Source organism: Rhinoraja longicauda, chromosome 39 (assembly GCF_053455715.1).
Source record: "Rhinoraja longicauda isolate Sanriku21f chromosome 39, sRhiLon1.1, whole genome shotgun sequence".
In the NCBI taxonomy this organism is placed as follows: Eukaryota; Metazoa; Chordata; class Chondrichthyes; order Rajiformes; family Arhynchobatidae; genus Rhinoraja; species Rhinoraja longicauda.
Window position 1 is genome coordinate 8,509,211 of NC_135991.1, and position 17,904 is coordinate 8,527,114.

A 17,904-nucleotide genomic window follows, 5' to 3' on the forward strand; every position below is an offset into this window, starting at 1 on the left:
GACTGATGAGAGAGAGAGAGGGAAGGGTAGAAGGAGAGAAGGAGAGGGAAGGGGAGAGAGGGAAGGGGAGAGAGGGAAGGGGAGAGAGAAGGGGAAAGACTGAAGAGGAGAAGGAGAGATTAGAGGGAGAGGGGGAGAGAGGGAAGGAGAGGGGAGAGAAGAGGGAGAGACTAGAGTTAGGGAGAGGGGGAGAAGGGAGACGGGGGAAGGAGTGAGGAAGGAGAGGGAGAGATTAGAGGGGACGAGACTAGAGTTAGGGAGAGGGGAGAGGGAAAGGGAGAAGGAGATTAGAGAGGGGAGAGGGAGGGGAGAGAGTTAGGGAGAGAGGGAGAGAGAAAGGTAGAAGGAGTAAGAGACTAGAGGTGAGGGAGAAGGGGGAAGACTGAGAAGGAGAGAGGGAAGGGGAAAGACTGGGGAGAGAGAGGTAAGGGGAGAAAGACAGGAGAGAGGGAGAGAGAGGTAAGGGGAGAGAGGGAAGGGGAGAGAATGAAGGGGAAAGACTGAGGGGAGAGAAGGGGAGAAGGAGAGGGGGGATCGAGGGAAGGGGGGAGAGGTAAGGGGAGAGAGGGAAGGGGAGAGAGGGAAGGGAGAGAGGGAAGGGGAGAGAGGGAAGGGGAGAGTGGGGAAAGAGTGAGAGGAGAGGGCGGGAGAGACGGGAAGGGAGGGAGAGGTAAGGAGAGACTGATACGAGAGAGAGGGGAGAGATTAGAGGGAGTGAGAGGTAAGGGGAGAGAGGAGTGAGAGGGAAGGGGAGAGAGGGAACGGGAGAGAAGGAGAGGGGGAGGAGAGGAGGGGGGGGGGAGGAGAGGAGGAGAGGCCCAGGCCTCGGGCCTGTCGTGAGACACAGGGCCCCGGGGAGAGGATCAACAACTCGGCCTGTGTGTGTGTGTGTTAGAGAGAGAGAGGGAAGGGGAGAGAGGGAAGGGGAGAGAGAGGAGAGACTGAGGGGAGAGAGAGGGACTAGAGGGGAGAGACTAGAGTTAGGGAGAGGGGAGATTAGAGGGGAGAGGGGGAGAGAGGGAAGGAGAAGGGGAGAGAAGGAGGGAGGCTAGAGTTAGGGAGAGGGGAGAGAGAGGGGAGATAGAGGGGAGGGGTAGAAGGAGAGGGGAGAGAGAGAAGGTAAGGGAGAAAGACAGGAGAGAGGGAGGAGAGAGAGAGGTAAGGGGAGAGAGGGAGAGAAGGATCAGGGAGACTCTAGAGGGGGCAGAGGGAAGAGAGAGAAAGACTGAGGGGAGAGAGAGAGAGAGAGAGGGTGAAGGGCGAGAGGGGAGAGATTAGAGGGGGAAGGAGTGAGGGAGAGGGAGGGTAGAAGGAGAGAGGGGGAGAGGAAGGGTAGAGAGTGAAAGGGAGAGAGGACAGGAGAGAGGGAGGGAGAGAGGTAAGGGAGAGAGGGAGACTGAGGGAGAGAGAAGGAGAGAGAGACTAGAGTAAGGAGAGACTGATAGAGAGAAGAGGGGAGAGATAGAGGGGAGAGAGAGGTAAGGGGAGAAAGACAGGAGAGAGAGAAGGAGAGACTAGAGGGGAGAAGGAGAGGGAAGGGGAGAGAGGAGGGAAGGGAGAGAGGGAGAGAGAGGGGAGAGTGAGGGGGAGAGAGGGAAGGAGAGAGGGTAAGGGGAGCGAGAGGAGATAGGGGGAGAGAGGGGGAAGGGGAGAGAGGGAAGGGGAAAGACTAAAGGGGAAAGACTGAAGAGGAGAGGAGAGACTAGAGGGGAGAGGGGGAGAGGGAAGGGGAAAGACTGGGAGAGAGGGAAGGGGAGAGAGGGAGGGTGAGAGGGAAGGGTAGAAGGAAGAAGGTGAAGGGAGAAGGAGGGGGGAAAGACTGAGGGGAGAGAGAGGGAAGGGGAGAAGACTGAGGGAGAGAGGGAAGGGGAGAGGGGGAAGGAGAGAGGGAGAGACTGATAAGAGAGGGAGAGAAGGCCGAGGGGGAGAGAAGGAGGGAGAGTCTAGAGTTAGGGAGATATAGGGATGAGGGGGAGAAGGGAGAGAGGGAAGGAGAGAGAGGGAAGGGAGAAGACTGAGGGAGAGGGAAGGAGAGAGGGGAGAGTGAGGGGAGAAGGGGAAGAGAGAGGGAAGGGGGAAAGACTGAGGGAAGGGGAGAGACTGAAGGGGAAGGAGGAGTGAGGGAAGGAGAGACTAGAGGGGAGAGACTGAAGGGGAAGGAGGGAGAGAGGGAAGGGGAGAGGGGAGGGGAAAGACTGAGGGGGGAGAGAGAGGGAAGGGGAGAAGGAGAGAGAGGGAATGGGAGAGAGGGAAGGGGAAAGACTGAGGGGAGAGAGAGGGGCTAGAGGGGAGAAAAAGACAGGGGAGAGACTGAGGGAAAGGCTGAGGGGTCAAAGTGAGAGACTAGAGGGGAGAGAGGGAGAGACGAGAAGGGAGAGACTAGAGGGGAGAGAGGGAGAGACGAGAGGGGAAAGAGAGAGACTGAAAGAAGACTGAGGGGAGAGAGGGAGGGACTGAAGGGGAGAGATGGAGAGAAAGACTAAGGGGAGAAAGGGAGGGGAGAGAGAGTGGGGAGACGCGTGGGTTTTCTCCGGGTGCTCCGGTTTCCTCCCACACTCCAAAGACGAGCAGGAATGTCGGTGAATCGGTCTGATATGAATCGTAAATTATCCTTGGTGTGTCGGGTAAGTGTTAGTGTGCGGGGATCGCTGAAGGGCACGGACTCGGTGGGCCGAAGGGCCTGTTTCTGCGCTGTATGTCTAAACTAAACTAAAGCACCCTAGATACTCACAAAAAAGCTGGAGTAACTCAGCAGGGCAGGCAGCATCTCTGGATGAGAAGGAATGGGTGACGTTTCAATAGACAACAGGTGCAGGAGGAGGCCATTCGGTCCTTCGAGCCTGTACGCACCGCCATTCATCGTGATCGCGGCTGATCATCCACAATCAGTACCCCCCCGTTCCTGCCTTCCTCCCCATACCCCCTGACTCCGCTATCTTTAAGAGCTCTATCTAACTCTCTCTGAAAGCATCCAGAGAATCGGCCTCCACTGCCTTCTGAGGCAGCGAATTCCACAGATTCACAACTCTCTGACTGAAAAAGTTTTTCCTCATCTCCGTTCTAAATGGCCGACCCCTTATTCTTAAACTGTGTGTGGCCCCTGGTTCTGGACTCACCCCAACATCGGGAACATGTTTCCTGCCTCCAGCGTGGTCCAATCCCTTAATAATCTTATTTATTCACAAAATGCTGGATAACTCAGCAGGTCAGGCAGCATCTCGGGAGAGAAGGAATGGGTGACGTTTCGGGTCGAGACCCTTCTTCGGTCTCGACCCGAAACGTCACCCATTCCTTCTCTCCCGAGATGCTGCCTGACCTGCTGAGTTACTCCAGCATTTTGTGAATAAATCGATTTGTACCAGCATCTGCAGTTGTTTTCTTATACCCCTTAATAATCTTATATGTTTCAATAAGATACCCTCTCGTCCGTCTAAATTCCAGCGTATACAAGCCTAGCCGCTCCGGTCGAGACCCTTCTTCAGACTAAACACCAGTTCACACACGGGTTTAGTTTAGAGAGACAATAGACAATAGGTGTAGGAGTAGGCCATTCAGCCCTTCGAGCCAGCACCGCCATTCAATGCGATCATGGCTGATCACTCTCAATCAGTACCCCGTTCCTGCCTTCTCCCCATACCCCCTCACTCCGCTATCTTTAAGAGCTCTATCCAGCTCTCTCTTGAAAGCATCCAACGAACTGGCCTCCACTGCCTTCTGAGGCAGAGAATTCCACACCTTCACCACCCTCTGACTGAAAAAGTTCTTCCTCATCTCCGTTCTAAATGGCCTACCCCTTATTCTTAAACTATGGCCCCTTGTTCTGGACTCCCCCAACATTGGGAACATGTTTCCTGCCTCTAATGTGTCCAATCCCCTAATTATCTTATATGTTTCAATAAGATCCCCCCTCATCCTTCTAAATTCCAGTGTATATAAGCCCAATCGCTCCAGCCTTTCAACATACGACAGTCCCGGAAACAGGCCCTTCGGCCCACTGAGTCCGTGCCGACCAGCGATCATCCCTTGCACTTACACTATTCGACACACTCAAGGGACAATTTACCGAAGCCAATTAACCAGCCACCCACAATTAACCTCCCCTCTGTCCACCTTCTTGGGGGCCTGTGCCAGTTAGGCAGGTCGCCGAAAAACCGGCGACTGGACCCCCACCCTACGACAATGTCTACGACAACCTACCTCCGAGTCGACGTCAAGCTACCGACAACCGATGACCCAATCGTCGCGACTTAGGACGTCCACCTACGACAACCTACGACCACACAGGCGACAACCTACAGTTTTGGTCTCCTAATCTGAGGAAAGACATTCTTGCCATAGAGGGAGTACAGAGAAGGTTCACCAGATTGATCCCTGGGATGGCAGGACTTTCATATGAAGAAAGACTGGATAGACTCGGCTTGTACTCGCTGGAATTTAGAAGACTGAGGGGGGATCTTATAGAAACATATAAAATTCTTAAGGGGTTGGAGAGGCTAGATGTGGGAAGATTGTTCCCGATGTTGGGAGAGTCCAGAACAAGGGGTCACAGTTTAAGGATAAGGGGGAAGTCTTTTAGGACCGAGATGAGAACTTTTTTTTCACACAGAGAGTGGTGAATCTGTGGAATTCTCTGCCACAGAGGGTAGTCGAGGCCAGTTCATTGGCTATATTTAAGAGGGAGTTAGATGTGGCCCTTGTGGCTAAAGGGATCAGGGGGTATGGAGAGAAGGCAGGTACGGGATACTGAGTTGGATGATCAGCCATGATCGTATTGAATGGCGGTGCGTACAGGCTCGAAGGGCCGAATGGCCTACTCCTGCACCTATTTTCTATGTTTCTTACTAAAGTCAACAAGCTACGACCCTGTCGGCAACAACCGGAGACAATTCACGTCATTTTGGCCTCCGGTTTTGACGCCGGTACCTGTTGCCGGTTGACCTAGGCCGTCGCCAGTGGAATTCACCGTAGCCAACACCGGCGACAATCCACGTCACCTGGCGACCACCTACGTCAGGAGACGTCAAGCTACGATCATTGGCGTCAAACCAACACCCCGCCGAAGCCTTTGAACTATCTTTAAGTGGACTTTATCAATGTTTAGTTTAGTTTAGAGGTACAGCGCGGAAACAGGCCCTTTCGGCCCACCGGGTCCGCGCCGACCAGCGATCCCCGCACGCTAACACCATCCTGCACCCACCAGGGGCAATTTTTACATTTACCAAGCCAGTTAACCTACATGCCTGCACGTCTTTGGAGTGTGGGAGGAAACCGAAGATCTGGGAGAAAACTCGCGGGGAGAACGTACAAACTCCGTACAGACGGCGCCCGTAGTCGGGAACGAACCTGGGTCTCCGGCGCTGTGAGGCAGCAACTTTACCGCTGTGCCACCGTGCCACCCTGAATGTAAAATCTTTGCACTAAATATCGTACCTGTTATCCTTTATCAGTGCACTGTGGACGGATTGCTTGTAATGTCTAGTCTTTTATTTGACGGGATAGCATGGAAACAAAAGATTTTCACTGTACCATGGTAATGGAGACAACGATAAACTAAACGCTGCAATCAGTTTGAAGAAAGGTCCCGACCCATAACTGATCCAGAGATGCTGCCTGACCCGCTGAGTTACTCCAGCACTTTGTACCTGTCCACGTTCTCCACAGAGATGCTGCCCGACCCGCTGAGTTACTCCAGCACTTTGTACCTGTCTACGTTCTCCACAGAGATGCTGCCTGACCCGCTGAGTTACTCCAGCACTTTGTACCTGTCTACGTTCTCCAGAGATGCTGCCTGACCCGCTGAGTTACTCCAGCACTTTGTGTCCATCCATGTTCTCCAGAGATGCTGCCCGACCCGCTGAGTTACTCCAGCACTTTGTACCTGTCCACATTCTCCACAGAGATGCTGCCCGACCCGCTGAGTTACTCCAGCACTTTGTACCCATCCATGTTCTGCAGAGATGCTGCCTGACTCCAGCACTTTGTACCAGTCCACGTTCTCCAGAGATGCTGCCCGACCCGCTGAGTTACTCCAGCACTTTGTACCTGTCCACGTTCTCCACAGAGATGCTGCCCGACCCGCTGATTTACTCCAGCACTTTGTGTACCTGTCCATGTTCTCCACAGAGATGCTGCCCGACCCGCTGAGTTACTCCAGCACTTTGTGTACCTGTCCACGTTCTCCACAGAGATGCTGCCTGACCCGCTGAGTTACTCCAAAGCCTCGTCTCGGGCGCGGAGGTGAGGGGGGAATGAAAGATGGCGGGGTTGGGGACGCAGGTCGAGGTGGCGCTGTGGATAGGACAGTGTCTGTAACTCCCCCCCCATCCTCCCCGTTGTGTTTTGGCAGCTGTGTGGGAGTGGAGGAAGATAAAGCAGCAGAGATTGACCAGTACCACTGCCCGGACTGTGAGAAGACCCAGGGACCCTCTGTCAGTAAGTACATTTGTGTTAAGTGCAGAGATGAGGCCTGACTAGCTGAGTTGCTCCAGCACTTTGTACCACCTACCAGTAACCTTACTGCCTGACAGCGCTCGTTCATTGCGGGTTCGATTGCCGTCTGTATACAGCTTGTACGTTCTCCCCGTGACCTGCGTGGGTTTTCTCCGGGACCTTCGGTTTCCTCCCACACTCCAAAGACATAGAAACGCAGAAAATAGGTGCAGGAGGAGGCCATTTGGCCCTTCCAGCCAGCACCGCCATTCAATACGATCACGGCTGATCAGTACCACGTTCCTGCTTTCTCCCCACATCCCTTGATTCCGTTAGCCCCAAGAGCTAAATCTAACTGAGGTGAGCAGGAACTTTTTCACCCAGAGAGTTGTGAATCTGTGGAATTCTCTGCCGCAGAGGGCAGTGGAGGCCAAATCACTGGATGGATTTAAGAGAGAGTTAGATAGAGCTCTAGGGGCTAGTAGAATCAAGGGATATTGGGGAGAAGGCAGGCACGGGTTACTGATTGTAGACGATCAGCCATGATCACATTGAATGGTGATAAATAGTCTGAAGAAGGGTCTCGACCCAAAACGTCACCCATTCCTTCTCTCCCGAGATGCTGCCTGACCTGCTGAGTTACTCCAGCATTTTGTGAATAAATACCTTCGATTTGTACCAGCATCTGCAGTTATTGTCTTATACATTGAATGGTGATGCTGGCTCGAAGGGCCGAATGGCCTCCTCCTGCACCGATTTTCTATGTTTCTATGTAAGTCTCTCTTGAAAACATCCAGTGAATCGGCCTCCACCGCCTTCTGTGGCAGAGAATTCCACAGATTCACAACTCTCTGGGTGAAAACGTTTTTCCTCATCTCAGTCCTAAATGGCCGACCCCTTATTCTTAAACTTTGTCCCCTGATTCTGGACTCCCCCAACATGGGGAACATTTTTCCTGCATCCGGCCTGTCCAACCCTTTAAGAATTTTATATGTTTCTATAAGATCCCCTCTCGTCCTTTTAAATTCCAGTGAATACAGGTTCAGTCGACCCATTCTTTCATCATATGTCAGTCCCGTACAGGTTTGTAGGTTAATTAGACAATATGTGCAGAGAGAGTTACATAGAAACATGGAAAATCAGTGCAGGAGGAGGCCATTCGGCCCTTCGAGCCAGCACTACCATTCAATGTGTTCATGGCTGATCATTCTCAATCAGTACCCCGTTCCTGCCTTCTCCCCATACCCCCTGACTCCGCTATCCTTAAGAGCTCTATCTAACTCTCTCTTGAATGCATTCAGAAAATTGGCCTCCACTGCCTTCTGAAGCAGTGAATTCCACAGATTTACAACTCTCTGACTGAAAAGGTTTTTCCTCATCTCCGTTCTAAATGGCCTACGCCTTATTCTTAAACTGTGGCCCCTGGTTCTGGACTCCCCCAACATTGGGAACATGTTTCCTGCCTCTAACGTATCCAACCCCTTAATAATCTTATATGTTTCGATAAGATCTCCTCTCATCCTTCTAAATTCCAGTGTATACAAACCTAGTCGCTCCAGTCTTTCAACATACGACAGTCCCGCCATTCCGGGAATTAACCTAGTAAACCTACGCTGCACGCCCTCAATAGCAAGAATATCCTTCCTCAAATTTGGAGAAGGATGCTTCCTTTCAGTGACAGATGCACTCGGACACCCAGATCTCGTTGTACGTCCCCTTTTCTTAACTTGACACCATTCAGATAATAATCTGCCTTATTCTAACCTCACACTTATCCACAGTAAACTGCATCTGCCATGCATCCGCTCGGCTTAGTAAATATAAAAATTGCCCCTACTGTGTGTAGGATAGTGTTAGTGTGCGGGAATCGCTGGTCAGCACGGACCCGGTGGGCCGAAGGGCCTGTTTCTGCGCTGTATCTCTAAACTAAAAATAAATTTAAACCTAAAAAATATACAGCGTGGAAATGGGACCTTCGGCCCATCGAGTCCACACCAGAAGGGTCTGAAGAAGGGTCTCGACCCGAAACGTCACCCATTCCTTCTCTCCTGAGATGCTGCCTGACCCGCTGAGTTACTCCAGCATTTTGTGAAATAAATACCTTCGATTTGTACCAGCATCTGCAGTTATTTTCTTACACAAAAAGTTTTTCCTCATCTCAGTTCTAAATGGCCGACTCCTTATTCTTAAACTGTGGCCCTTTGTTCTGGACTCCCCCAACATTGGGAACATGTTTCCTGCCTCTAACGTGTCCAACCCCTTAATCATAAGGTCGGGACCCTTCTTCAGACTGGTTAGGGATCAGGGAAACGAGAGAAAAATAATTTGAGGAAGGACGTCCTTGCTATTGAGGCAGTGCAGCGTAGGTTCACCAGGTTAATCCCCGGGATGGCGGGACTGTTATATGATGAAAAATTGGAAAGACTGGGCTTGTATTCACTGGAGTTTAGAAGGATGAGAGGGGGATCTTATAGAAACGTATAAAATTATAAAAGGACTGGACAAGCTAGATGCAGGAAAAATGTTCCCAATGTTGGGGGAGTCCAGAACCAGGAGCCACACAGTCTAAGAATAAAGGGGAGGCCATTTAAAACTGAGGTGAGAAGGAACTTTTTCACCCAGAGAGTTGTGAATTTGTAGAATTCTCTGCCACAGAGGGCAGTGGAGGCCAAATCACTGGATGAATTTAAAAGAGAATTAGATAGAGCTCTTGGGGCTAGTGGAATCAAAGGGTATGGGGAGAAGGCAGGCACGGGTTACTGATTGTGGATGATCAGCCATGATCACAATGAATGGTGGTGCTGTCTCGAAGGGCCAAATGGCCTCCTCCTGCACCAATTTTCTATGGATCTAAACAGACGATGATGTAGAGAGATAAAGAAGAACGAATAAAGAAGGGTCTCGGCCCGAAACATCTCCCTTTCAAAATCATGTGTAGTCTTTCCACTGACTAGTTAGCACGCAACAACAAAGCTTTTCACTGTACCTCGGTACACGTGACAATAAACTCAACTGAACTACAGGTGCTCACGAAATGCTGGAGAAACTCAGCGGGTCAGGCAGCATCTCTGGAGAGAAGGAATGGGTGACGTTTTGGGACAATAGGTGCAGGAGGAGGCCATTCAGCCCTTCGAGCCTGTACGCACCGCCATTCAATGTGATCATGGCTGATCATCCACAATCAGTACCCCCTTCCTGCCTTCTCCCCATACCCCCTGACTCCTCTATCATGAAGAGCTCTATCTAGCTCTCTCTTGAATGCATTCAGAGAATTGGCCTCCACTGCCTTCTGAGGCAGAGAATTCCACAGATTTACAACTCTCTGACTGAAAAAGTTTTTCCTCCTCTCCGTTCTAAATGGCCGACCCCTTATTCTTAAACTGTGGCCCCTGGTTCTGGACCCCCAACATTGGGAACATGTTTCCTGCCTCTAACGTGTCCAATCCCTTAATAATCTTATGGTTTCATTAAGATCCCCTCTCAATCTTCTAAATTCCAGTGTATACAAGCCTAGTCGCTCCAGTCTTTCAACATACGACAGTCCCACCATTCCGGGAATTAACCTAGTGAACCTACGCTGCACGCCCTCAATAGCAAGAATGTCCTTCCTCAAATTTGGAGACCAAAACTGCACACAATACTCCAGATGCGGTCTCACTAGGGCCCTGTACAACTGCAGAAGGACCTCTTTGCTGTTATATTCAACTCCTCTTGTCATGAAGGCCAACATGCCATTGGCTTTCTTCACTGCCTGCTGTACCTGCATGCTTACTTTAAGTGACTGATGAACAAGGACACCCAGATCTCTTTGTACTTCCCCTTTTCCTAACTTGACACCATTCAGATAATAATCTGTCTTCCTGTTCTTACCACCAAAGTGGATAACCTCACATTTTCACACATTAAACTGCTTCTGCCATGCATCCGCCCACTCACACAACCTGTCCAAGTCATCCTGCAACCTCATAGCATCTTCCTCACAGTTCACACTGCCACCCAGCTTTGTGTCATCTGCAAATTTGCTAATGTTACTTTTCAACCCTTCATCTCAGTCGAGACCCTTCTTCAGACTGAAACGCCATTCAGTTGACCATTTAGAACTGAGATGAGGAAAAACTTTTTCAGTCAGAAAGTTGTGAATCTGTGGAATTCTCTGCCTCAGAAGGCAGTGGAGGCCAATTCTCTGAATGCATTCAGGAGAGAGCTGGATAGAGCTCTTAAGGATAGCGGAGTCAGGGGGTATGGGGAGAAGGCAGGAACGGGGTACTGATTGAGAATGATCAGCCATGATCACATTGAATGGTGGTGCTGGCTCGAAGGGCCGAATGGCCTCCTCCTGCACCTATTGTCTATTGTCTACACCTGGTGTGTGTGTATGTATGTGCGTGTGTCTGTGTGCGTGTTAATGTGGAATGTGTTAATGTGGATAAGTGTGAGGTTATCCACTTTGATGGTAAGAATAAGGCAGGTTATTATCTGAATGGTGTCAAGTTAGTAACAGGGGACGTACAATGAGATCTGGGTGTCCAACTGCATCAGTCACTGAAAGGAAGCATGCAGGTACAGCAGGCAGTGAAGAAAGCCAAGGGCATGTTGGCCTTCATAACAAGAGGAGTTGAGTATAGGAGCAAAGAGGTAATTCTGCAGTTGTACAGGGCCCTAGTGAGACCGCACCTGGAGTACTTTGTGCAGTTTTGGTCTCCAAATTTGAGGAAGGATATTCTTGCTATTGAGGGCGTGCAGCGTAGGTTTACTAGGTTAATTCCCGGAATGGCGGGACTGTCGTATGTTGAAAGACTGGAGCGACTAGGCTTGTGTACACTGGAATTTAGAAGGATGAGAGGAGATCTTATCGAAACATAAAATTATTAAGGGGTTGGACACGTTAGAGGCAGGAAACATGTTCCCAATGTTGGGGGAGTCCCGAACAAGGGGCCACAGTTTAAGAATAAGGGGTAGGCCATTTAGATCGGAGATGAGGAAAAACTTTTTCAGACAGCGAGTTGTGAATCTGTGGAATTCACTGCCTCAGAAGGCAGTGGAGGCCAATTCTCTGAATGCATTCAAGAGAGAGTTAGATAGAGCTCTTAATGATAGCGGAGTCAGGGGGTACGGGGAGAAGGCAGGAACGGGGTGCTGATTGAGAATGATCAGCCATGATCACATTGAATGGCGGTGCGTACAGGCTCGAAGGGCCGAATGGCCTCCTCCTGCACCTATTGTCTATTACCCGGCTTTGCAGCATTGAAAAGTCAAAATATCGTAAGTCGAAGCTTCGTTAGTCAGGAAGCATCTGAGGTGTGACTTTTTCCCCCCTCATTTTCCTTCTCTCTCTCTCTCCCCCTCAGTGAAAAAGAGGAAATGTTTTCCAAAGCAGGAGACCATCGGCGTGGTGGAACTAACTCAGCCGGTACAAACTGGCAGTCAGACCTTCATCCAGGAGCTCCGAAGCAGAACCTTCCCCAGGTACATAGAAACATTAATAAAAACTGGTGCAGGAGTAGGCCATTCAGCCCTTCGAGCCAGTACCGCCATTCAACGTGATCATGGCGGATCGACAATAGACAATAGGTGGAGCAGAGAAGGCTGAGAGGGGACATGATCGAGGTGTACAAGATCATGAGGGGCATGGATAAGGTAGATGGCGGGGAACTTCTTCCACTGGTGGAAGGTTCAACAACGAGGGGACATAGGTACAGGGTAAGGGGAGGGAGGTTTCGGGGGGATGTGAGAAAGAACTTTTTCACCCAGAGGGTGGTTGGAGTCTGGAACTCACTGCCTGGGGTGGTGGTGGAGGCGGGAACACTCACAACGTTTAAGAGGCATTTGGATGGGCACTTGAAATGCTACAACATTCAGGGCTACGGTCCAAATGCGGGAAAATGGGATTAAAATTAGACTGTGTTTGGTAACGGGCGGCACGGACACGATGGGCCGAAGGGCCTCTTTCTGTGCTGTAGGACTCTATGACTCCATGAGGTGCAGGAGGAGGCCATTCAGCCCTTCGAGCCAGCACCGCCATTCAACGTGATCATGGCTGATCATCAATAGACAATAGGTGCAGGATGAGGCCATTCGGCCCTTCGAGCCAGCACCGCCATTCAATGTGATCACGGCTGATCATCCACAATCAGTACCCCCGTTCCTGCCTTCTCCCCATACCCCCTGACTCCGCTATCCTTAAGAGCTCTATCCAGCTCTCTCTTGAATGCATTCAGAGAATTGGCCTCCACTGCCTTCTGAGGCAGAGAATTCCACAGATTCACAACTCTCTGACTGAAAAAGTTTTTCCTCATCTCCGTTCTAAATGGCCGACCCCTTATTCGTAAACTGTGGCCCCTGGTTCTGGACTCCCCCCAACATTGGGAACATGTTTCCTGTCTCTAACGTGTCCAACCCCTTAATAATCTTATACGTTTCGATACACATCTGTCTTGGTAGCTGTTATCTCAAATTGAATCGAATGCCCTCGTCTACTCCTGATATGTTTAGGTTTGGTGTAGATGTGGTAATCTATGTCGAGCTGACCGTTTAACATTTTGCAAAAACAGGTCAAACGGTGGGCTATAAGTCTCTTGAAAACATCCCGTGAATCGGCCTCCACTGCCCTCTGTGGCAGAGAATCCCACACATTCACAACTCTCTGCGTGAATAGGAGTAGGAAAAAAACTGCAGATGCTGGTTTAAATCGAAGGTGGACTCACAATGCTGGGGTAACTCAGCGGGTCAGGCAGCATCTCGGGAGAGAAGGAATGGGTGACGTTTCGTGTTGAGACACTTCAGTCAGTAGAAGGGTCTCGACCCGAAACATCACCCATTCCTTCTCTCCTGGGATGCTGTCTGACCCGCTGAGTTACTCCAGCATTGTGTGTCTACTCTCTGGGTGAAAATGTTCTTCCTCATCTCAGTCCTAAATGGCCGACCCCTTATTCTTAGACTGTGTGGCCCCTGGTTCTGGACTCCCCCAACATCGGGAACATTTTCCCTGATTCCGGCCTGTCCAATCCTTTAAGAATTTTATATGTTTCTATAAGATCCCCTCTCATCCTTCTAAATGCCAGTGAATACAAGGCCAGTCGACCCATTCTTTCATCATATGTCAATCCCGCCATCCCAGGGATTAACCTGGTGAACCTATGCTGCACTCCCTCAATAGTAAGAATATCCTTCCTCAAATTAGGAGACCAAAATTGCACACAATACTCCAGGTGCGGTCTCACCAGGGCCCTGTACAACTGCAGAAGGACCTCTTTGCTCCTAAACTCAAATCCTCTCGCAATGAAGGCCAACATGCCATTAGCTTTCTTCGCTGCCTGCTGTACCTGCACGCTTACTTTAATCAAAGATGTACAAGCAGACGAGGAAAAACTTTTCCACTCAGAGAGTTGTGAATCTGTGGAATTCTCTGCCTCAGAGGGCAGTGGAGGCCAATTCTCTGAACGCATTCAAGAGTGAGTTAGCTGGAGCTCTTAATGATAGCGGAGTCAGGGGGTATGGGGAGAAGGCAGGAACGGGGTACTGATTGAGAATGATCAGCCATGATCTCATTGAATGGTGGTGCTGGCTCGAATGGCCTACTCCTACACCTATTGTCTATTGTCTATTGAATAAAGGCGTAGACTATTTTGGTCGTCGGAATAAAGGCGTAGACTATTTTGCCGTAGGAATAAAGGCATAGACTATTTTGCCGTAGGAATAAAGGCGTAGACTATTTTGGTCGTAGGAATAAAGGCGTAGACTATTTTGCCGTAGGAATAAAGGCGTAGACTATTTTGGTCGTAGGAATAAAGGCGTAGACTATTTTGGTCGTAGGAATAAAGGCGTAGACTATTTTGGTCGTAGGAATAAAGGCGTAGACTATTTTGGTCGTAGGAATAAAGGAGTAGACTATTTTGGTCGTAGGAATAAAGGAGTAGACTATTTTGGTCGTAGGAATAAAGGAGTAGACTATTTTGGTCATAGGAATAAAGGCGTGGACTATTTTGGTCATAGGAATAAAGGCGTGGACTATTTTCGAAATGGGGTGAGAATTCAGAAATTCGGAGGTGAAAAGGGCCTTAGGAGTGCAGATGCAAGACTCCCAAAAAGTTAATCTGCAAGTCGAATCAGTAGTAAAGAACGCAAACTCAATGCTTGCTTTTATTTCAAGAGAGGGCCTGTGTACAAAAACAGGGATCTGATGCTGAGGCTCTATGAGGCGCTGGCTGGTCAGGCCGCATCTGGAGTATTGTGAGCAATTTTGGGCCCCATATCTGAGGAAGGATGTGCTGGCTCTGGAGAGGTCCAGAGGAGGTTTACAAGAACCATCCCAGGAATGAGTGGGTTAACGTACGATGAGTGTTTGTCGGCACTGGGCCTGTACAGTTTATTCTTGCCGTAGATGGAGTACAGAGAAGGTTCACCAGATTGATTCCTGGGACTTTCATATGAAGAAAGACTGGATAGACTCGGCTTGTACTCGCTGGAATTTAGAAGATTGAGGGGGGATCTTATAGAAACGTACAAAATTCTTAAGGGGTTGGACAGGCTAGATGCAGGAAGACTGATCCCGATGTTGGGGTAGTCCAGAACAAGGGGTCACAGTTTAAGGATAAGGGGGAAGTATTTTAGGACCGAGATGAGAAAGTTTTTTTTCACACAGAGAATGGTGAATCTGTGGAATTCTCTGCCGCAGAAGGTAGTTGAGGCTAGTTCATTGGCTATATTTAAGAGGGAGTTAGATGTGGCCCTTGTGGCTAAAGGGATCAGGGGGTATGGAGAGAAGGCAGGTACGGGATACTGAGTTGGATGATCAGCCATGATCATATTGAATGGCGGTGCAGGCTCGAAGGGCCGAATGGCCTACTCCTGCACCTATTTTCTATGTTTCTATGTACTCACTGGAGTTTAGAAGAATGAGGGGGGACCTCATTGAAACGCACAGAACAGTGAGCGGCCTTGATAGAGTGGATGTGGAGAGGATGTTTCCACTAGTGGGAGAGTCTGGGACCAGAGGGCACAGCCTCAGAATTAAAGGACGTTCCTTTAGGAAGGAGATGAGGAGGAATATCTTTAGTCAGAGGGTGGTGAATCTGTGGGATTCTTTGCCACAGAGACGGCTGTGGAGGCCAAGTCAGTGGATATATTAAGGCAGAGATAGATAGATTGTTGATCAGTGCGGGTGTCAGGGGTTATGGGGAGAAGGCAGGAGAATGGGGTTAGGAGGGAGAGATAGATCAGCCGTGTTTGAATGGCGGAGTGGACTCGATGGGCCGAATGGTTCTACACCTCACGCTGCCTCGGCAAGGCCAGCAGCATAACCAAGGTCCAGTCTCACCCTGGCCACTCCCTCTTCTCCCCTCTCCCATCGGGGCAAGAGGAACAGAAGTGTGGAGACGCACACCTCCAGATTCAGGGACAGTTTCTTCCCGGCTGTTATCAGGCAACTGAACCGTCCTCTCACCAACTAGAGAGCGGTCCCGACCTCCCATCTACCTCTTGGTGACTCTTAGACTATCTTTGATCGGACTTTACCCTGCACTAAACGTTATTCCCTTATCATGTAGGATATAGGAGCAAAGAGGTCCTTCTACAGTTGTACCGGGCCCTGGTGAGACCGCACCTGGAGTACTGTGTGCAGTTTTGGTCTCCAAATTTGAGGAAGGATATTCTTGCTATTGAGGGCATGCAGCGTAGGTTCACTAGGTAAATTCCCGGAATGGCGGGACTGTCGTATGTTGAAAGGCTGGAGCAATTAGGCTTGTATACACTGGAATTTAGAAGGATGAGGGGGGATCTTATTGAAACATATAAGATAATTAGGGGATTGGACACATTAGAGGCAGGAAACATGTTCCCAATGTTGGGGGAGTCCAGAACAAGGGGCCACACAGTTTAAGAATAAGGGGTAGGCCATTTAGAACGGAGATGAGGAAGTACTTTTTCAGTCAGAGAGTGGTGAAGGTGTGGAATTCTCTGCCTCAGAAGGCAGTGGAGGCCAGTTCGTTGGATGCTTTCAAGAGAGAGCTGGATAGAGCTCTTAAGGATAGCGGAGTGAGGGGGTATGGGGAGAAGGCAGGAACGGGGTACTGATTGAGAGTGATCAGCCATGATCGCATTGAATGGCGGTGCGTACAGGCTCGAAGAGCTGAATGGCCTACTCCTGCACCTATTGTCTATTGTCATGTACCTGTACACTGTGGACGGCTCGATTGTAATCGTGTGCAGTCTTTCCACTGGCAGGTTAGCGCGCAGCGAAAGCTTTTCACTGTACCTCGGTACACGGGACTATAAACGAAACTAAACTAAACTTCTCGCTGCCTCGGGTAAAGCACTGACACAATCAAAGATGTGTTCCTGTCCCACCCCGGTCATCCCTCCTTCTCCCCGCTCCGGTCTGGCAGAAGGTACAGAAGCTTGAAAACGCACACCACCATAGAAACATAGAAAATAGGTGCAGGAGTAGGCCATTCGGCCCTTCGAGCCTGTACGCACCGCCATTCAATATGATCATGGCTGATCATCCAACTCAGTATCCCGTATCTGCCTTCTCTCCATACCCCCTGATCCCTTTAGCCACAAGGGCCACATCTAACTGCCTCTTAAATATAGCCAACGAACTGGCCTCAACTACCTTCTGTGGCAGAGAATTCCACAGATTCACCACTCTGTGTGAAAAAAAAACTTTCTCATCTCGGTCCTAAAAGACTTCCCCCTTATCCTTAAACTGTGACCCCTAGTTCTGGACTTCCCCAACATCGGGAACAATCTTCCCGCATCTAGCCTGTCCAACCCCTTAAGAATTTTACATGTTTCTATAAGATCCCCCCTCAGTCTTCTAAATTCCAGCGAGTACAAGCCGAGTCTATCCAGTCTTTCTTCATATGAAAGTCCTGCCATCCCAGGGATCAATCTGGTGAACCTTCTCTGTACTCCCTCTATGGCAAGAATGTCTTTCCTCAGATTAGGAAGTAGTACAGAAGCTTGAAAGCGCACACCACCATAGAAACATAGAAACTAGGTGCAGGAGTAGGCCATTCGGCCCTTCGAGCCTGTACGCACCTCCATTCAATATGATCATGGCTGATCATCCAACTCAGTATCCCGTACCTGCCTTCTCTCCATACCCCCTGGTCCCTTTAGCCACATGGGCCACATCTAACTCCCTCTTAAATATAGCCATTGAACTGGCCTCAGATTCGGGTGAAGCTTTTCCCCCCTCTGTGATCAGCCTTGTGAACGAGTCTGTCCAACCTGTCCCCGTAGCTGGGACCCTCTAAGCCAGGCAGCGTTCCGGTAAACCTCTGCAACCTCTCCAAAGCCTCCACATCCTTCCTGCAATGGGGGCGGCCAGAACTGCACACAATGCTCCTTGCAGTTTTCTTGTGTTAATCCTCTGTGACTCTCTCCCTTCTCCCCCTCTCTCCCCCCATGGTGGTTATCGTTTGTCTGTGTGTGTGTGTGTACATGTGCCTGGTGTGTGTGTGTGTGTACACC

General features: G+C 50.0%; 1 protein-coding gene and 1 long non-coding RNA gene across 2 annotated transcripts in view; one reads left to right on the plus strand and one right to left on the minus strand.

Annotated features, from left to right (window-relative positions):
- The window catches only part of LOC144611184 (histone lysine demethylase PHF8-like), a 53,879-nt gene that overhangs the window by 19,866 nt on the left and 16,109 nt on the right, over nt 1-17,904 (minus strand).
- Nucleotides 6,120-11,895, plus strand: LOC144611037 (uncharacterized). Its single transcript, XR_013549474.1, has 3 exons — nt 6,120-6,237; nt 6,347-6,432; nt 11,778-11,895. It is a non-coding gene; the product is annotated as an uncharacterized LOC144611037 (long non-coding RNA).